General features: G+C 39.7%; 1 pseudogene; it reads left to right on the top strand.

Annotated features, from left to right (window-relative positions):
* Positions 1-5,344: 5,344 nt before the first annotated feature.
* LOC115834134 lies at positions 5,345-22,160 on the top strand (annotated as a pseudogene).
* The last annotated feature ends 220 nt before the right edge of the window (positions 22,161-22,380 follow it).

Consider the following 22,380-nt stretch of genomic DNA (forward strand, 5'->3'; position numbering starts at 1 on the left):
CCTGGGTCACAGACAAAGAATAGTTTAGTACTCATGACAATAGCAGTAGCAAAAGTATTAGCATTTTTTGTACCAGTTAACCAGGACTCCATTTTTGCAAAGTGATGCAAAGAGAACCAGATGGTATCTACATGTTCAGTGATTGTGCTATAGAAGAGGAATGTTTAATTTAGGGAATCTGAATCCTTCATAATGGGCAATGAGCATGCCTGGCCTTTGCTCGAGAGAGACACTGGCTCTATGTTCCAAGACTGTTCACAACACAAATATCCCTGAAAAGATAGTTCAGAATGAAGGACAGTTAGTTGCTCACTCACAAGAGATGCAGAAATACAAAAAGCCTGTGGAAAATTGACCTCCAACAATAACAATTCAATCATTAGAGAAAGTACTTCAGGGTACCTTGAATTCTTCAAAGAAAATGTTGGCTAACTTATTAGAAATCTCTGCTTTTCCAGGTCCAAGTTTTACATTAATATGTGTATATAAAAGTGTATACATTTTCTCAATTTGAGTCAGAATACCAAAAACTACACAACAACATTTGTATTAATTAACAGAAAACAGACGTGTCAAGTATTAGCACACTACATGCATGTGCTGGACCTCCCTGTAAATCACCTCACGTAATCAATGACAATCCAACTGTTACCATCTATTTCAAATGATGAGTTCTTGTCCATGAAATTTATTTCTTATTTATCAAGGTAACAGGAGTAGAAATGAATCAATCTTCAAACCAGCTGCTCATAATCACAAAGTACATTTTATTAACGTGCTAGAAGAACCAATATTGGAAAGTTGTATTTGGCTTCCAACTTGACCCTACTTAGAAATAAGGTGACAGTATATTCCACTTCAAAAAATATATATTCCCCATCAGCTCAATAGCCCAAGCCAAAATATACATCATCCTAGATTCCACTCTCCCTGTTACTTTTCTCACATGTGGTCAGTTGCCCACTTCTGCCATCTTTGTTTAATAAATAGTTATCATATCTGCTTCTGAACAAGACTGTGCCTTTTATTTGTATCAACTACACCTCCCATTATGCTGATGCATAGTAAAGCATACAATAAAGGTTTGTGAAATGAATAGATCTACTGCTTTATCGATGTCAGAAAATAATGCACATGGGAATGTAAATTGGTACATCCGTTATGGAAACCCATATGGAGATTCTTCAAAAAATTTGAAAAGAGCTACCATATTATCCACCAATCTCATCTCTGAGCATACTGCATATATCCAATGGAAATGAAATCCATGTGTCAAAGAGATATCTGCACTCCCATGTTCATTGCAGCATTATTCATAATAGCCAAAAGATGGAATCAGCCTAAATGTCCAACAATGGAGGGATGGATAAAGGAAATGTGATATATATGCACAATGGAATACTATTCAGCCTTAAAAAAGAAACTGTCATTTGTGAAACATGGGTGAACCTGGAGGACATTATGTTAAGTGAAATAAGCCAAGCACAGAAAGACAAATATCACACGTGGAATCTAACGAAGTTGAACTCACAGAAGCAGAAAGTAGAATGGTGGTTACAAGGAACTGGTGGGGAGAGAGGTGGAGGTTGGAGACATGTTTGTCAAAGTATACAAAATTTCAACTGGACAGGAGTAGTAAGTCCAAGAGTTCTATTGTGCAATATGGTGACTACAATTAATAACAATGTACAGTATTGTATTCTGGAAAATTTCTAAGAGAGTAGATTTTAAGTGTCCTCACCACAAAAATCATAAATTTGCATATGAAAATTAGCTACATTTAGCCATTCCAAATATATGCATATTTTAAAATATTACATTGTACAAAATAAATGTATACGATTTTTGTTTATTTTTTTCAAATAAGCTTTTTTAAACAGAAAACACCATTAAAAATGAAAAGGAAATTGTAAAACCACAGTGCACAAAGAGAGATATGGAAAAAATGGATTTTTCCTGGCAAACGTGTGCTTTATCTTTCTAACAATTATATATATTTTCACATAATCGATAATACAGGCATACATTTTGTATACTGGTAAACACAAACCCCATTCAAAATGGTGAAATTTTTTCCTGCAGCTCCTGTTAGCAATCTGGTTGCACTTATCTGTTAAACATCAGTTTCCTAGAGAAGAAGATACTATCATTTCAAACTGCAGCAAACAAAATATTCTACAGGACATATAAATCCTGTATAAAACCTGAACTTTGAGCTATGAAATTCTGGTGGCTTTCTCAACCCAGTCAGTTTGACACTGTGAAATCTAAGACTATACCAGAAATGCTCATTCATTTTAAGGTATGTGTGTTTATTTAAGGCTATTTTGCTTTTAACCAAGTGGTTATCCTCAAAATATACAGCTTCTGTCGGGGAGGATAGAAGGAGAAAAATCAAAGTTTAATCTCCAGTTCTCATGGGAAAAATCTGAAGAGCAGTTGTCCTCCTTTAAAAAAAGTTAATAAAAAATGTTTTCATGAAAAGATAAGATACTGGCATGTTAAGACAATTTAACCATTTTAATATGATGCAATAATTTCCTCTAAAATAGATACTGCATTTGCTATCCAATGGGCAGTGGTTTGGGAGAACATTTCTGAAAGATCCTTTGGTTAGTAGTTGCCTAGGACAGAATTTACCTCGGAAACAACAATATCCACACACAGTGATGATTCCCACTATTCTTTTGACTACACAGCTTACACTAAGGTAATAAAAACATCAGCTATGTTTTCAGGATGCAGTCAAGATCCCATCCAAAAATAAAATAAAACTTACATTTTAAATTAACTTAAATGTCTATATTTTATTCAATTTGCTTCTTCAGTGCTAATGTTCATCTGTCAAATAAAAACTGTGCAATGTTTACAGTCCAAATAAGAAGAAAATGAAGCACAATGATCAGGAAGCTTCTTCAGACAAGTTACATTCATAATTCCAACAGTAGCATAAAATGTTTGAAAATTAATTTTTCAGGTTTTGATGCACTTTTCCAACATATATGTCTAATTTTTATATTTTAAATCACATGAGCACTACAGGAACAAATATAAATAATAAAATAATCTTTCAGCCTACCTACCCTGACTTCATACCCCCAAACACTTTTTTCTACACATTTGCATAGAAAATACTAGAATGTTTGAGTGCCTGTTATATACAGTATCATTTATTCAACAGAAAGAGCTACCAAGTGAAATGGTACACATTAGAAGAGAGTGATTTTGTGATTGCTGGATCACTTGACTGTGACTTGAGAGAAGGTTTCTAGAAGAAATTCAAAGTTTGGATGAATGCCTGAGGGTAGTCTCTTCTTACCTTAATCTACATGTTTCTAACCCATCATTATCTCAAAGTTATGACACATACATACACACACACACACACACACACCCCACACACAGTTTCTCGACTTCACTGAAACCCACTGTCCCCTAAGGATACTGCTTCTCCTCTCAAGTGGGGGCTGGGAGATGTTTTCCATCAAACTTCAAATATCCCAGTATCAGAACCAAGGCATTGCCCTCCTGACTACCCAATGCCACTTGCAGACAAATGACTGCACTGTCTTTTGTAAGCTGCTCCTTTGAGTAGTTGACAATAAGAGCCTCTTCTCCCTCTAGTCCTCACTTAATCATTTGGTCATTCCTTAAAGAATTTAGCACCCAACTCAAAGTCTCCTTTTCACCCTACCCTACCATCGTGCTAAGCAGATTTAACATCACTTAGATGCACCATCAACACCTTGCCCAGCAGTTCCTTACCCTGATACCCACTGATAGTTGTCATAATTCACCTCAAGCACCAACTTCCACAGTCACACCATGAATTTTTTCAACATTGGAAACTGCACTTCAGATAATTCTGCAATAATATAAATACCTTCACAAACACCACCACCACCACCACCTTCAACTTCCCTTTCCAATGGCCTTGTTTTCATCCCCTCATACAACACTTCTACCTATCAAGAACTGCAATCCAGTGACACTTCAACTTTCTCTACATTCATCAGCCTCCTCAGCTCTCCACATCTCTCCATCAGTACAATGTCACCTCCCTCCCCCATGTCCACCTCCAACTCCTGGCTTCGTATTTTATCTGGCCTATTCCTATTCATCCTTACTCATAGCACTTTCTTAGAAAGAAAGTGCTTAGACTTCTAAGCTAGATGAAGTTCTTCTGTTAAGCCATCTTGTAAGTTCTTTGTGCTTTTCTTAGCTATTCTTCAAACACAACAATGATCATATTGCAATTAATGTCATTGTGGATTTGAACATGGAAGGTCTATTTTATCCTAGATTGTAAATTGGTTAAGAGCAGAGATCATGACTGTTTTACTCTCAATTACATATGTCAACAAACACCATGTCTGGCACATAGAAGGCACTCTAGAAATATATGTGGAGTCACACACACACACACACACACATTCTTATGCATACACACTCATACACTTACCCATGAAGATTTCTTCCAGTAAATGGGTATCTGTATTATGCAAGCAACGTGAAATCAAAAAGAACATTTTGGGGGTTTTGCTGCCTAACACCAAAACTAATTGCAGCCACTCTTCAAAAAAATGCAATAACTTTATAAACAGCCACATCCTGATTCTTACGGTAGAAAGCTCTCCATTCTCTGCTGAATATTCATCCGTTGGGAGGGACACTCGCCTAGGAGCTCAGCACTTTCTGAAAAGAGAAGCAGCATGAATAGATGTGTGGAGAGGAAAGAAAGTCAAAGGCAGGCTCCCGCAATGGAAAGGTGCCAGGAAAAAGGGTGCAATCCCAGGCTGTGTAACACAGGATGGAGGAGGGAGATCTCACTTTTATTATAAATTGCAGAATTATTTAAAGGTAGCTACATTAGCAATCAGATCTCAAAGATGGTGGAAACAAAAACACCTCCTTTCTCATTAAGGGTAGGGGGCTCCAGCATAATTTCTCTGGACCAGGAAGATGGAGGAGTCTTACTTCTCTTCCCTTCCAACTGCATCCCCCACTCAATCCTAGATTGCACAAGGAAGTCAACACTACCTCCCCCAATACGCTCCAAATCCCTGTCTTCACAGCATTGTCAATTGATTCTCTTCATCCAATCTTGGAAACAGTCTGGAAAAAGAAGCAGAAGAGAGAAGAAAGGGGAAAAGTTCAAAAGTACTTTAAACTGTGCCAAAAAACAAATCAATTAATACCAATATACACCGAGAAATGAATAATAGAAATCATCGCAGCAAGGTATTTCCTCATGACTCCTTCAACTGGCCAGAGCCAAACCAAGGTGTGCAAATAATCTGAGCAACTGTACACTTTGGCACACCTTTGTGTGCATACCTTCAACATGTATTTACAGAAGCTGGAAATTGCACAGGGCCGGACCAGGAAAGAACTGGCAGAAATGTTCAACTGCATGGCCAATATCCTGAGCTTTAGCCCCAGAGAGTGTGTCCTACTCTGAAGCCCTACAAGTCATAGGACCCATTCACCCCAGAGCCAGTGTAGCCTATTTCTTTGAGATCTCAGTCCCATCCCTCTAATGGTATCGAAGTACCCTCCATTTACATATATGCTCTTTTTGAAAGGAGCCATGATAGACTTTAATCCAAATTTACAAAAAGAAAAACTGGAGTCCAAAGAACTATGTAATTAGCATAAATACTGGGACTAAACACTGCCACATAATAAAACAGAAAGCATCAAAATATATAATTAGGCCGGGCGCGGTGGCTCACACTTGTAATCCCAGCACTTTGGGAGGCTGAGGCGGGCGGATCACGAGGTCAGGGGATCGAGACCATGGTGAAACCCCGTCTCTACTAAAAACACACAAAAATATTAGCCGGACGTGGTGGCGGGCGCCTGTAGTCCCAGCTACTCGGAGAGTCTGAGGCAGGAGAATGGCGTGAACCCGGGAGGCAGAGCTTGCAGTGAGCCGAGATCGTGCCACTGCACTCCAGCCTGGGTGACAGAGCGAGACTCCATTTCAAAAAATATATATATATATATTATATATATATATATATTTTATTATATTTTTTTTTTTTTTTTTTTTTTTTTTTTTTTTTTTTTTTTTTTTTTTTTTTTTTTTTTTTTTTTTTTTTTTTTTTTTTTTTTTTTTTTTTTTTTTTTTTTTTTTTTTTTTTTTTTTTTTTTTTTTTTTTTTTTTTTTTTTTTTTTTTTTTTTTTTTTTTTTTTTTTTTTTTTTTTTTTTTTTTTTTTTTTTTTTTTTTTTATATATATATATTTTATATATATATATATTTTATATATATATATTTTATATATATATATTTTATATAAATATATATATATATATATATATAATTATGTATAGCACCTATACACTAGCATAGGTCAAACAGCCGAATGATTTAAAGGAGTTTTGTTTTGTTTTAATCAGTCAACTTGGTACTTCTTAATGCAGTCACTTTGGCATGATACAAACAAAATCTTTCGAACTACAACACATCTTAGAAACAGCAAATATTACTGCTGTTCACACAGCAAGGAAGGTTACAAGTAAATCTCCCAATATCTCAGGTGTAAAGAAGTGTTCTAACAAGTTCCATTTGTATTAAATCAAATCACCAGACTAAGGCATCTATTTTGCACCATTTACTCAGAGCAACAGTTCTGGCCAGAACTTCCAACACTATGTTGAATAGGAGTGGTGAGAGAGGGCATCCCTGTCTTGTGCCACTTTTCAAAGGAAATGCTTCCAGTTTTTGTCCATTCAGTATGATATTGGCTGTGGGTTTATCATAGATAGCTCTTATTATTTTGAGATACGTCCCATCAATACCTAATTTATTGAGAGTTTGTAGCATGAAGTGTTGTTGAATTTTGTCAAAGGCCTTTTCTGCATCTATTGAGATAATCATGTGGTTTTTGTCTTTGGTTCTGTTAGTATGAGGGATTACGTTTATTGATTTTCATATGTTGAACCAGGCTTGCATCCCAGGGATGAAGCCCACTTGATCATGGTGGATAAGCTTTTTGATGTGCTGCTGGATTCAGTTTGCCAGTAATTTATTGAGCATTTTTGCATCAATGTTCATCAAAAATATTGGTCAAAATTTCTCTTTTTTTGTTGTGTCTCTGTCGGGCTTTGGTATCAGGATGGTGTTGGCCTCACAAAATGAGTTAGGGAGGATTCTCTCTTTTTCTATTGATTGGAATAGTGTCAGAACGAATGGTACCAGGTCCTCCTTGTGCTTCTGGTAGAATTCGGCTCTCAATTCATCTGGTCCTGGACTTTTTTTGGTTGGTAAGTTATTAATTATTGCCTCAATTTCAGAGCCTGTTATTGGTCTATTCAGAGATTCAACTTCTTCCTGGTTTACTCTTGGGAGGGTGTATGTGTCGAGGAATTTATCCATTTCTTCTAGATTTTCTAGTTTATTTGCATAGAGGTGTTTATAGTATTCTCTGCTGGTAGTTTGTATTTCTGTGGGATCAGTGGTGATATACCCATTATCATTTTTTATTGCATCTATTTGATTCTTCTCTCTCTTCTTCTTTATTAGTCTTGCTAGTGGTCTATCGATTTTGTTGATCTCTTCAAAAAACCAGCTCCTGGATTTATTGATTTTCTGAAGGGTTTTTTGTGTCTCTATTTCCTTCAGTTCTGCTCTGATCTTAGTTATTTCTTGCCTTCTGCTAGCTTTTGAATGTGTTTGCTCTTGCTTCTCTAGTTCTTTTAATAGTGATGTTACAGTGCCAATTTTAGATCTTTCCTGTTTTCTCTTGTGTGCATTTAGCTCTATAAATTTCCCTCTACACACTGCTTTGAATGTGTCCCAGAGATTCTGGTATGTTGTGTCTTTGTTCTCATTGGTTTCAATGAACATCTTTATTTCTGCCTTCATTTTGTTATGTACCCAGTAGTCATTCAGGAGCAGGTCGTTCAGTTTCCATGTAGTTGAGTGGTTTTGAGTGAGTTTCCTAATCCTGAGTTCTAGTTTGATTGCACTGTGATCTGAGAGACAGTTTGTTATAATTTATGTTCTTTTACATTTGCTGAGGAGAGCTTTACTTCCAACTATGTGGCCAATTTTGGAATAGGTGTGGTGTGGTGCTGAAAACAATGTATATTCTGTTGATTTGGGGTGGAGAGTTCTGTAGTTGTCTATGAGGTCCGCTTGGTGCAGAGCTGTGTTCAATTCCTGGATATCCTTGTTAACTTTCTGTATCATTGATCTGTCTAATGTTGGCAGTGGGGTGTTAAGGTCTCCCATTATTATTGTGTGGGAGTTTATGTCCCTTTGTAGGTCACTAAGGACTTGCTTTATGAATCTGGGTGCTCCTGTATTGGGTGCATATATATTTAGGGTAGTTTGCTCTTCTTATTGAATTGATCCCTTTACCATTATGTAATCGCCTTCTTTGTCTCTTTTGATCTTTGTTGGTTTAAAGTCTGTTTTATCAGAGACTAGGTTTGCAACCCCTGCCTTTTTCTCTTTTCCATTTGTTTGGTAGATATTCCTCCATCCCTTTATTTTAAGTCTATATGTGTCTCTGCACATGAGATGGGTTTCCTGAATACAGCACACTGATGGGTCTTGACTCTTTATCCAATTTGCCAGTCTGTGTCTTTTAATTGGAGCATTTAGCCCCTTTACGTTTAAGGTTAATATTGTTATGTGTGAAGTTGATCCTGTAATTATGATGTTAGCTGGTTATTTTGCTAGTTAGTTGATGCAGTTTCTTCCTAGCCTTAATGGTCTTTACTATTTGGCATGTTTTTGCAGGGGCTGGTACTGGTTGTTCCTTTCCATGTTTAGTGCTTCCTTCAGGAACTCTTTTAGGGCATGCCCGGTGGTGACAAAATCTCTCAGCATTTGCTTGTCTGTAGAGGATTTTATTTCTCCTTCACTTATGAAGCTTAGTTTGGCTGGATATGAAATTCTGGGTTGAAAATTCTTTTCTTTAAGAATGTTGAATATTGGCCCCCACTCTCTCCTGGCTTGTAGAGTTTCTGCTGAGAGATCTGCTGTTAGTCTGATTGGCTTCCTTTTGTGGGTAACCCGACCTTTCTCTCTGGCTGCCCTTAACATTTTTTCCTTCATTTCAACTTTGGTGAGTCTGACAATTATGTGTCTTGGAGTTGCTCTTCTCGAGGATTATTTTTGTGGCATTCTTTGTATTTCTTGAACTTGAATGTCGGCCTGCCTTGCTAGTTTGTTGAAATTCTCCTGGTTACTCTCCTTCAGAGTGTTTTCCAAATTGGTTCCATTCTCCCCGTCACTTTCAGGTACACCAATCAGACATAGATTTGGTCTTTTCACATAGTGCCATATTTCTTGAAGGCTTTGTTCATTTCTAAACTTTTCTTCTCTCTTCATTTCATTCATTTCATCTTCCATCACTGATACCCTTTCTTCCAGTTGATCGCATCAGCTACTGAGGCTTGTGCATTCGTCACGTAGTTCTTGTGACAAGGTTTTCAGCTCCATCATGTCCTTTAAGGACTTCTCTGCATTGGTTATTCTAGTGAGCTATTCATCTAATTTTTTTTCAAGGTTTTTAACTTCTTGCCTTTGGTTTGAACTTCCTCCTTTAGCTTGGAGTAGTTTGATCTTTTGAAGCCTTCTTCTCTCAACTCGTCAGTCATTCTCTGTCCAGCATTTTTCCATTGCTGGTGAGGAGCTACGTTCCTTTGGAGGAGGAGAAGTGCTCTGATTTTTAGAGTTTCCAGTTTCTCTGCTCTGTTTTTTCTCCATCTTTGTGGTTTTATCTATCATTGGTCTTTGATGATGGTGATGTACAGATGGGTTTTTGGTGTGGATGTCCTTTCTGTTTGTTAGTTTTCCTTCTAACATTCAGGACTCAGCTGCAGGTCTGTTGGAGTTTGCTAGAGGTCCACTCCAGACGCTGTTTGCCTGGGTATCAGCAGAGGTGGCTGCAGAACAGCAGATATTGGTGAACCACAAATGCTGCTCCTTGATTGTTCCTCTGGAAGTTTTGTCTCAGAGGAGTACTTGGCCATGTGAGGTGTCAGTCCGCCCCTACTGGGGGGTGCCTCCCAGTTAGGATACTCAGGGTTCAGGGACCCACTTGATGAGGCAGTCTGCCCATTCTCAGATCTCAAGCTGCATACTGGGAGAACGATTATTCTCTTCAAAGCTGTCAGACAGGGACATTTATGTCTGCAGAGGTTACTGCTGCCTTTTGTTTGTCTGTGCCCTGCCCCCAGAGGTGGAGCCTACAGATGCAGTTATGCCTCCTTGAGCTGTGTTGGGCTCCACCGAGTTTGAGTTTCCTGGCTGCTTTGTTTACATAATCAAGCCTTGGTAATGGGGGGCGCCCCTCCCCCAGCCTCACTGCTGCCTCACAGTTTGATCTCAGACTGCTGTGCTAGCAATGAGTGAGGCTCCATGGGCATCAGACCTTCTGAGCCAGGTGCAGGATATAATCTCCTGGTGTGCCATTTGTTAAGCCTTTTGGAAAAGCACAGTATTAGGGTGGGAGTGACCCAATTTTCCAGGTGTTGTCTGTCACCCCTTTCTTTGACTAGGAAAGGGAATTCCCTGACCCCTTCCTTGGTGAGGGGATGCCTCACCCTGCTTCGGCTCGTGCACGGTGCTCTACACCCACTGTCCTCCACACATTTTCCAGCACTGCCAGTGAGATGAACCAGGTACCTCAGTTGGAAATGCAGAAATCACCCATCTTCTTCATTGCTCATGCTGGGAGCTGTAGACTGGATCTGTTCCTCTTCAGCCATCTTGGCTAATTCCCTCAAAACTGTCAAATATTTTATTAGGAAAAAATTAAGAATATGTCTTCCATGCTCATGTACCCAGATTAAAATCAGTTAAGACCCATCTGCCCGGTGTGGTGGCTCACACCTCTAATTCCAGCACTTTGAAAGGCAGAGGCTGGGGGATGTCTTGAGCTCAGGAGTTCAAGACCAGCCTGCTCAACATAACAAAACCTCATCTCTGCCAAAAATAAAGATATTATCCAGTTGTGGTTGTGTGCACTTGTGGTCCCAGCTACTTGAGAGGCTGAGGTGGGAAAATCACTGGAGTGCAGAATGTCAAAGCTGCAGTAAGCCACTGCACCCCAGCCAGAATGACAGGGAAAGAGACCCTGTCTCAGAAATAAAAATAAACAAAGAGATCCATTCTTTCAGACACCCTCCTTCTTCTACATAAAACACGGGGCTTTTGACAGAAATGTTTTAGGATGAAATGTAGATTCTCCCATGATCAGGAGCAGTAGATGGGGGTTGCTCACTTCCTGCTCTTTGAGTTGAAGCAAGCCAGAGGCCTGGAGACTCAAACTGATAAATATATTCATTGCTTTCTTTTCATATGTTGTATTAAGCTATTCTTGCATTGCTATTTAAAAAACCTGAGACTGGGTAACTTATAAGAAAAGAGTTTGATTGGCTCATGGTTCTGCAGGCTATACAGGAAGTGTAGCGCCAGGGTCTGCTTCTGGGAAAGCCTGGGGAAGCTTACAATCATGGCGAGAGACGAGCAGGCATCTCACATGGTAGAAGCAAGGGCAAGAAAGATGGGGGAGGGATGGAGCATACTTCTAAACAACCAGATCTCATGAGTACTCATTATCACAAGGATGGCACAGAGCCAGGAGAGACTCACCCCATGATTCAACCACCACCTCCCCAGGCCCCACCTGCCACATTGGGGATTAAAATTCAATATGAGATTTAGAGGGGACATCTAAACTACATCACATTACCATCAGAAAAACAGATGAAGAATTCATGGTTTCTACTGTCCAGAAGCTTTCCATCTAGAGCAAACAGATTAATGGCTGAATTCAGCATCCTGTGGTGAGAAGAGAGAAGTGAGGTGCACAGGGGACTTTGGTTGCATTTGCTCCACTTCCCTTATGCTGTTCCTCTGAGTTCTGATGTCACTACCTGAAGGGCTATTCATGGACAAAAGAATTATTGTTATTGTGGTTATTTCTGTTTCTTTCATCTTGGTAAAAATAAGTTTTTTTTTTTTTTGAGACACAGTCTCACTCTGTCGCCCATGCTGGAATGCAGTGGAGTGATCTCAGCTCACTGCAAGCTCTGCCTCCCAGGTTCATGGCATTCTCCTGCCTCAGCCTCTCAAGTAGCTGGGACTACAGGTGCCTGTCACCACACCCAGCTAATTTTTTTTGTATTTTTAGTAGAGACGTGGTTTCACCATGTTACCCAGGATGGCCTCGATTTCCTGACCTCATGATCTGCCTGCCTGGGCCTCCCAAAGTACTGGGATTACAGGCGTGAGCAACCACTCCCGGCATAAGTTTTTAGCTTCTCATATAATTGTCCTAAAAAAACCCTAAGAGTTTTGCTTAAGTTTCTTGTTATCATGTGTTATAAAAATTGACAGGGAAGTGGCTAAAACAGATTAAAATTACACAAACTCTAAGAGTCAAGTCTCTGTTGGGCAGGCTTAGGAAAGACAGAACTGGAAATACTCCATCAGCATGGACATCGGAAAAATGGGGTCCACTTTCTGTTCCAGCCCTGCCCAGATCCACGCTCTTCTAAGTCCTCATCCAGGTCTGGCCTCACCCTAGAATCTTCTCTCACAGAACTGATTCAAAGAGGTCAGAGATTCAGGCGGGGGCTCCTGCTGCCTCCTGAGCTGGTGCCCACAATTTCCTAAAATGGAAAGGCAGATAAATGAAAGCAAATCATTGCATACTTTGGGGCCATAATTTCTTTTTCATTGAAGCCAGTGCTTCTAGAGACATCTTACCTAGCAACTTCTTTTCCATTCCTGCAAATCCAGTGGCTACTCTACAAGGCACAAGAAAGTAGATATAAATATAAAACATCTCTCTGAACAGTTCACCCTTTTTTCTCTATCCCTCGCATCTGTCGATATAGCTTTTATTCTGTACATTTTATTTTCAGGTAAATAATTTTTAAAATGGAAGAAAAGGTAGAAATGCTAGGCCCTTCATTTAAATCCTGAAAATTACAGAAAACTTAGCACCCAACTGCCAGGGTGCTATGAGGATTAACTCACATCATGTAATATTTCCTGAACAGTGCTCTGTAACAGACTTCTGAACACATAGTACGTGCTCAATAAAGACTGTATTAACTCATGTGTACATGTTTTCCAAATGCAGACTTACTCAAACATTGATGCCTTCTCTGGGCTTTCTAAACTGTAAAAAGCCAGCAGAAAATGACATGTTTGAAAATGGTGATTGGTGGTTTCCACTTTGGGACAAAAGTATTCGTGTTGTGGTAAGAGTGTTGGGTGTCAGGAGCTCTGTGCTGTGCCTAATTTCCCTAGCTGAGTGCTACTATATTTGATGTAGTGGAAGAAACATCAGAATTAAGAGGAGACTTTTTAAAGAAGCCAATTCATGGACCCCTTCCAAACCTGCAGAATCACATCTGTAAGGGAGAGGCTAGAATCTGAATAATTCATAGGCATATTGAAACTTGAGAGGCAAACAGGTGCATTGGCTCAAGCCTGTAATCCCAACAATTTGGGAGGCCAAAGTGGGCAGAACACCTGAGGTCAGGAGTTTAAGATCAGCCTGGGCAACATGGACAAACCACGTCTCTACTAAAACATAAAAAATTAGCCACATGTGGTGGCTGGTGCCTGTAATCCTAGCTAATTGGGGGGCTGATATTGGAGAATCACTTGAACCTGGGAAGTGGAAGTTGCAGTGAGCCAAGATGGCGCCACTGCACTCCTGCCTGGACAATGAGTGAAAACTCTGTCAAAAGAAAAGAAATAAAGAGAGAGAGAAGAAAGAAAGAAAGAAATAAAGAAAGAAAGAAAAAAGACAGACTTGAGAGGCAATGCTTAACTAAGTGGCTCTCAGCCCATGTTTCCAGCCATACCCACATGGCCAGCTTAAAGAAATATCATCACCTGTGCCCTCCACAGAGACTCTCTCTATTGGTCTTGGAGGGAGCATCTATATGGTTGTAATTAGAAAGTCAAATTGTCCCTCTTTGATGATTACATAATAACCATATATACAAAAAATCTAAAGACCACCAAAAAAACTCTTAGATTTGATAAATAAATTTAATAATGTTTCAGAATGCAAAAATCAACATATGGAAATTAGTAGCATTTTTATACACAAATGATGATCAAGCTGACAACTGAATTAAAAAGTCACTTCCTTTTACAATAGCTACAAAAAAGGTAAAATGCTTAGAAATACAATTAGTCAAAGAGATGAAAGATCCCTACAAGGAAAACTACAAAACACTGATGAAAGAAATTGTACATGACACAAATGAGAAAAACATCCCATGCTCATGGATTGGAAGAATTATGATCATTAAAATGACTCTACTGCCCAAAGCAGTCTACATATCAAATGCAAATCCTACCAAAATGCCAATGTCATTTCTTATAAAATAGAAAAAATAAATTCTAAAATTCACATGGAACCACAAAAAGAGCCTGAATAGCCAAAGCAAATCTAAGCAAAGAGAATAAAGCTGGAGATATTACATTATCTGACTTAAAATTATACTAGAAGGCTTTAGTAACCAAAACAGCATGGTACTGATATAAATTGACACATAGATCAATGGTACAGAATAGAGAACCTAGAAATAAAGCCACATACCTACAAACAACTGATCTTTTACAAAGTCAACAAAAACATACACTGGAGAAATGACATCCTAGTCAACAAATTGTGCTGGAAAAATTATATTGCCATATGCAGAAGTATGGAATGGGACCCCTATGTCCCACTATATACAATAATCAACTCAATATGGATTAAAAGACTAAAATATAAGACCTGCAACTATAAAAATGCTAGAAGAAACTCTAGGATAAACTATTCTAGAGATTGACTTGGACAAAGAATTTATGACTAAGATCTCAAAAGCAGATGTAACAATAACAAAAATAGACAAAGTGAACTCATTTAAATTAAAAAGCTCCTGAAAATGCTTCTTAATTAACACAGTGAACAGAAAACCTATGGAATGAGATAAATATTTATGAGTTTTGCATGTGACAAAGATCTAACGTCCAGAATATACAAGGAACTCAAACAGCTCAACAAAAATAAAACAAGTAACCTCATTAAAAAGCAAGCAGGCCAGGCGTGGTGGCTCACGCTTGTAATTCCAGCACTTTGGGAGGCCGAGGTGGGCGGATCATGAGGTCAGGAGATTGAGACCACGGTGAAAACCCGCCGGGCGTGGTGGCGGGCACCTGTAGTCCCAGCTACTCAGAGAGGCTGAGGCAGGAGAATGGCGGGAACCCGGGAGGCAGAGCTTGCAGTGAGCCGAGATTGTGCCACTCCACTTCAGCCTGGGCGACAGAGAGAGACTCCGTCTCAAAAAAAAAAAAAAAAAGCAAGCAAAGAACTTGAACATTTTAAAAAAAGACAATGAGCTAGCAAAAAACATGAACATTTAAATAAAAAAAGACAACGATGGTCAACAAGCAAGTAAAAGATGCTCAACATTGTCAATGATCAGAGAAATCCCAATTAAAAACCACAATGAGGTACCAACTTACACCATGCAGAATGGCTATTACTGAAAAACAGAAAAATGAGCTATCGGCAAGGATACAGAGAAAATAGAACACTTATACATTGTTTGTGGGAATGTAACTTTATACAACCTCTATGGAAAACTGTATGGAGATTTCAAAAAAGTCTAAAAATAGAACTTCCATTTGATTCAGCACTCCTACTACTTTGTATCTACCCAAAGGAAAATAATTTTCTACATAAAGAAAATACCCACACTCTTATCTTTATCACAGCAATATTCACAATAACCAATATATGAAATCAATTTAAATTTATTGATCAATAATTGAATAAAGAAAATGTGCTATACAAGTATACCATGGAATGGTACTCAGCCATGAAGAAGAATAACATCATGTCTTTTGCAACAACATGAATAAAACCAGAGGCCATTATTGTAAGTGAAAAACTTCAGAAACAGAAAACCAAATTCTGCATTTTCTCACTTGTAACTGTGAACTCAATTATGCATACACTTGGTTATAGAGACTGGAAAAATAGACACTGGAGACTCAGAAAGATGGGAGGTTGGAGAGGGTTTAGGAATGAGAAAATAACTAATTGGGACAATAAACAGCATTCAGATGATGTTGTCACACCAAAAGCCCATACTTCATCATTATGCAACGTGCTTCTGTGAGGGAGCTGCATTTTTACTCTCTAATGTATTAATAAACAGAAAAAAGGCCTCATGCAGTGGCTGAAGCCTATAATCCCAGTGCTTTGGGAGGCTGAGGCAGGCGGTTCACGTGGTCAGGAGTTCAAGACCAGCCTGGCCAATATAGTGAAACCCCGTCTCTACTAAAAATACAAAAATTAGCCTGGCATGGTGGAGCATAGTAGTCCCAGCTACTCGGGAGGCTGAGGCAGGAGAATCACTTGAACTCGGGAAGTGGAGGTTGTGGTGAGCCGAGATTGTGTCACTGCACTTCAGCCTGGGGAACAGAGGGAGACTCCGTCTCAAAAAAAAAAAAAAGAGAGAAAAAAAAACTTTTTTTATCAAGAGGACAAACTGAATAGATCTCATAATTTTCATAAATAATTAGGCAAAAAAATTTTTAATAAAAATAAATAAATAAATATTGTATTTTAAGAATGGTATAGAAAGACAATTTGACCCATTAGAGTAGTTGGTACTTAGCATATACACTATGATAGGCAAGATTCTAAGCCCCTAAGACATTTATGGACAGAATATGTAACAGTAAAATAAATAACACAAAGATTCATTGGCAGTGACAAATTGACATATTTTCAACCATATTAGATGATATTAAAACCATTAACAAATTTACTGTTTTGTTTCATAATAAAAAACAAAGTTAAAAAGTTTGGCTAATTAGTCATATGGATAAATGGGCAGCATTTTGACCAGTAGACAGAGGATACACATTTTCAAAGACCAGACAAAATTATTTATTTATTTTTGGGGGGAGAGAACAGTTTTATTATCTGGGGATACAGTGGGGTCTTCTCCCTGGGAGGTAGGTCTTCTACTGGTTACCCCCGCCAGGGCTCCAGGGGGCGCCCTGCGATTCAGTGCTGGGCTCCGCTGGGGGCCGGGCCTTGGAGAAGGCGAGCTGTGCAGGGAAGCAGCAGCTGTGGGGTCCTCACTGCCCGCTCCGCCCAGCTGCAGCGGGTCTCCTGGTGCTCCTCAGGCTCCCGCCAAGTCTGCGTCTCTGGAGGGCGGCGAACCATCCTGCCCAGAACCTTATCCCCACAGCCCAGTTTGATGCAGGTAAGCCATTTCTGCTTCCTCCCCTCGGGCTGGACTTTGCACTTGGGTTTCTTCCAGTCCTTCCTCCGGCGGCTTCTCTGTCTCCCGGAGCTTAAATTCCAGCCTCACAAATGTTCCAGCTGGGAAGGGCGTGTCCAGGGCGCTGTCCACACTGGTCTTCTGGAAATCCCGCTGCACTGGCGGTGCTTGTAGTTCCTCCAGGGCCACCTGCAGGCCCCGGCGCGGGCCCCTGAGCTCGGCCCCGCCGGCGCCCCCCCGCACCCACCCACGGGGCCAGCGAGATCCGCAGCTGTTTCAGGCTTCCCCTTTCACCCCCATCCGGCGAAGCGGGTGTGTGCCCCTTAGTTCTCCGAGCCCGCCAGGAGCCACCTCCTCCCCTGCCCCTGGGGGGGGGGGCCTGCCCGCAGAACGCTGGGCAGAGGCGAATGAACCGGGAAATGTCCCTTCCTCCACACTGACCTTGGGGTCTGCTGGGTCCTCTCCACTCCCTCCCACCCTGCCCGCGCTGTTCCCTGGGGCCCGCAGTTTCAGCAAAGTTCCCTGGCACGACGGGAAGCTGTCCTGTTGCCCACTCTCACCCTTTCTCCTTTTCTGGCCCATTCTTTCTCCCCACTGGGTCTCCGACACGACCCTCTGTCCTCTCGGCTGTCCTGGAGCCCCTCTTTGCTTCCCCAGCTCAGTCCCCTCTCTGACCGCTTCTCCCTCCCACATCCGACCGAATCTCCTGGCTGCCACGGGGGGACCCAAATTCCCAGGACCCAGGTCAACCACACAAAATTATTTTAAATGGGAAGACTTGAATTCATGAAAGCAGGAATCCATCTGGTCATTCTTTAAATAATTTTGAAATGATAATAGCAACTATCAATTTAACGTTTAACCAGAGTTCAGAATACCCACCATTTTACCACAAAGAATAAAAAAACCTGTTATAACTAACCAATTCAGTAAATTTTCAGGATACAATATTAACATATGAACATCAGGTGCATTTTTTTACAGTAACAACAAAATATCTGGAAAAGGAATAAAGATAATGCCATTTACGATATTATCCAATAGAATGGAATACTTAGGAATGAGTTTAACAAAGAATATGAAAGATCTGTATACTGAAAACTATAAAATGTTGAGGAAAGAAAATGAAGAATACAAAATGGGAAATATATCCTGTATTCATGGATTATAAAAATATTGTTAAAATATCCATACTACACAAAGTGATCTGCAGGGTTAAATAAATTTCTATCAAAATTTTAATGCCATTTTATTAAAAGTGCAGAACAACAATTTTAAAATTAGTATGGAACCACAAAAGACCAAATAGCCAAATACTGAGAAGAACAAAGGGCTGGAAGCCTCCCACTTCCTGATTTCAAACTGTGTTACAAAACTGTAGCCATCAAAATAGTATAGTACCTTCATAAAACCAATATAACAGAATAGAGTACCCAGAAATAAACTCACAAATATACAGTCAACCAATCCCACAGAATGGAGAAAGGATAAACACAGCAAGGGGTGGTGTAGGAAAAACTAGCTATGCACAGAGAAAAAGAACACCTTTCTCTCATACCATCACAAAACGAATTTGAAATGAAATAAAGACTTAAACATAAGAACTGAAATCATGAATCCTCTAAAAAAAAGCATGGGGAGAAACCTCCTTGACACTGGTCATGGCAATGATGCTTTGGATTTGACACCAAGAACACAGTCAACAAGTGCACAAATGAACACGTGGAACTATGTCAAAGTAAAAAGTTTCTGCACAATAAAGGAAAAATCAGCAAAATATAAAGGCATTATATGGAATAGGAGAAAATATTTGTAAAGCATATGTAGGATAATATGTTACTATCCAAAACATACATCATACTAATCAATACAAAAGAAGAACCCACAGCAGAATTAAAAGCAATTTCTTGATTAATAATTGGGCAAAATACATAAATAGCAATTTTTCCAAAGATATACAAATGGCCAATAGGTATATAAAAATTGCCCAACATCATTAACTACCAGAGTAATTAAAATCAAAATCACAATGAGGTATCACCTTATCATGGTGTTTGGATACCTATTATCGAAAAGTCAAAAGATAAAAAGCGTTAGGGTGCAGAGAAAAGAGAACACTTCTACAATGTTGCTGAGGATGTCAATTGGTGCAGCTATTATGAAAAACAGTATGGAGCTTCCTTACAATTTTTAAACTAGAACTACCACTAATCCCAATTGGGAGTATATAGACAAAGGAAATAAAATCAGTATCGTCAAGGGCATCTGCACTCCTCTGATACAGATAAATAAACTGAGAGATATATAATTTCAGCTTTAATAAAAAATGAAATTCTTTCATTTACAAAAATACTGATAAATCTTGAAGACATTATGCTAAGTGAAATAAGCCGAATACAGAAGGACAATTACTGCATGGTCTTGTTTGTATGTAAAATCTAAAGAAGTAAATAAAAATAAAAAAGCCATGGAAACAGAGTAGAACCGTTGTTCCCATGGGCTAGGAAGTGAAGACAGTGGTGAGATTTCCATGGAAGGGGTGCACCTTCAATTACAAGGTGAGTAACTGCTGGGACCTAATGTACAGAATGGTGACTATAGTTAACAATACCGTGTACTTGAAATTTGTTGCAAAAGTAGACCTCAGGTGCTCTCAACACACACACAGAAACGTATTAACTATGTGAGGGGATAGATATGCTAACTAGCTTAATTGAGATAATTTTAAGGCGTATACACATCTGAAAACACTCCTGTACACCCTAAAAATACAGTTTTCAATTTGTCAATCATACCTCAACGAATGGAGAAAAAAATAAGAGTAACCAGCAGGTCATGTCTAGCCACATGGAAACTGGAAACTCGATTTAAAACACTCTTGGCCACTGTTTCCAGCTCAACTCGAGAAGGGCCAGAGCGCTTCCAGCCCCTGGACTTCGTCGCTCCTCCCGCGGCCCCCGTCGTTGGAGAAGGTACAATCCTTCCCAGGATTCCAGGCTGCGCAGATCGGGCAGGGCGATTGCCGTCCCCTTGCTGGTTGCCGCTGCCCCATTAGGCTCACAGCCTCGGGCCCGTCCCCGCCGCCAGCGCCTTCGCTTTGGCCGCCCCTCCTCCTCTCCGAGCCCCAGCGGGCCTCCGGAGAAGGAGGGCGGGGAAGCTGGAACGTGACCGCGGAGCTGCCAGCAGCAGGTGCGGGAACCGGAGAAGCCGACCTAGCACAGGAAGGCTTCTCAGAGCGACACGAGCAACTGCCAGGAGTTCCGCAGGCAGCTGGAAGAACTCAGTAACGTACTCCGCTGTGGCAGAAATGGAGATAATAAAAGTCTGATGTAGAAATACTCACAGAGAACCATGCTCCTTGGACAATCTCAGATTATTATTGTCAGACTTATTCTAATGATGTTAGACTTCCAAATAAAGTGAGTGACTGAACTGTCAGATCAGCAAGATTAGAATATTGAAATTCCTGCTTTGAATTCTAAAGACCAGTTACAAATAGAAAATGATGCTCACCCTGGTACTGATAAAACAGCAAATGTTGAATGTAGACAACAGGGTCATTTGCCTCAAATTCACAGGAGCCAGCATTTGCATTAACAGCACAAGATACATCCTTAGAAGGTTCGTCAATAGCTGGAAGTTTGAGAGCTGCAGCAGAAGCGGCTTTATCACAGACTGCATTTAGTTATGATGAAAATGCTGGACTGTATTTTGACCATAGCACTGGTTTCTATTAAGATTCTGAGAATCCAATTTGTTATGATCCAATTTATTACTACTGTGATGTGGAAAGTGGTCGCTATCGGTTTCATTTTCGAGTAGATTCACAACCTTATCAGACTTATAACGCAAAACAAAAATAAAAAATTAGGAAAGGATACAGACTCTTCTACAAAAAAAAAAATGAGGAAAAGGATTCGAATTCAGAGGATCAAGAAGCCTTCAGTGTTGAACATACAAGCTGCAATAGGAAAGACAATTTTACAAGTGTGAAGAAAAGGCCAAAATAGGCATTCATCACAAAAATAATCCCCCAAAATTCACTGTTCCAGTTAGTGGAAATACTATGGAATCTCCTCTTAATGAAAACATCTCAATTCAACTTTTTTTAAAGATGAGAAAGTGAGAGACACTGATAGTGAACAAGAAGAAGGTGAAATTACAGACTCTCAAACCGAGGGTAGTTATAATGAAGGCATTACAGTGAAGGCAATGCAACTGCAAAAGATACGGAGGAGGAAGATGAGGAAAAAGTGTGGCCCCCATGTATGAGAGTAATTGTCATTAGATCACCCGTGTTACAGACAGGATCACTCTTCATCATTACTGCTGTAAAACCTGCTACAAATGGAAGGGAAAATGATATGCAGCATATTCTTCGTATCCCTGAAGTTGGTGTAAGTTTCATGTAGGAATTTATTTTGACCATGACTTACAAAGTTATGTCCTTTTCCATCAGGCCGTCAAAATGGAACAATTGTTAATGAAAAACGGATTGTTCAGCTGAAAACTAAATGTGACCCTTATTAACTTGAGCATGGAGATAAAGTGAAACTTGGAGAGATTAGAGAGACACGAACAACTGCCAGGAGCTCTGCATGCAGCTGGAAGAACTCAGTAACGTACTCAGCTGCGGGAGAAATGGAGATAATAAACGTCTGATGTAGAAGTACTCACAGAGAACCATGCTCCTTAGTCAATCTCAGATTATTGTCAGACCTACTCTAATGATGTTAGTCTTCCAAATAAAGTGAATGCCTCAACTGTCAGATCAGCAAGATCATGATATCGAAACTCCTTATCTTCTCACATTCACGCTGGCAGTGATAGCTGTGTTGGATGTGAACCATGGTAGGTTAGAGCTCACCTTTTCCTTGATGATGTGTGCATTCACCTCACAGAGTTGAACCCTTCTTCAGATTGAGCAGTTTCAAACAGTCTTTTTGCCGAATCTGCAGAGGGATATTTTGGAGCACTTTGAGTTCTATGGTGAAAAAGGAAATGTCTTCACATAAAAACTAGAAAGAAGCTCTCTGAAAAACTGCTTTGCGATGAGTACATTAATTTCACAGAGTTAACATTTCTTTTCATTGAGCAGTTTG

This window comes from Nomascus leucogenys, unplaced genomic scaffold (genome assembly GCF_006542625.1).
Source record: "Nomascus leucogenys isolate Asia unplaced genomic scaffold, Asia_NLE_v1 000745F_107329_qpd_obj, whole genome shotgun sequence".
In the NCBI taxonomy this organism is placed as follows: domain Eukaryota; kingdom Metazoa; phylum Chordata; class Mammalia; order Primates; family Hylobatidae; genus Nomascus; species Nomascus leucogenys.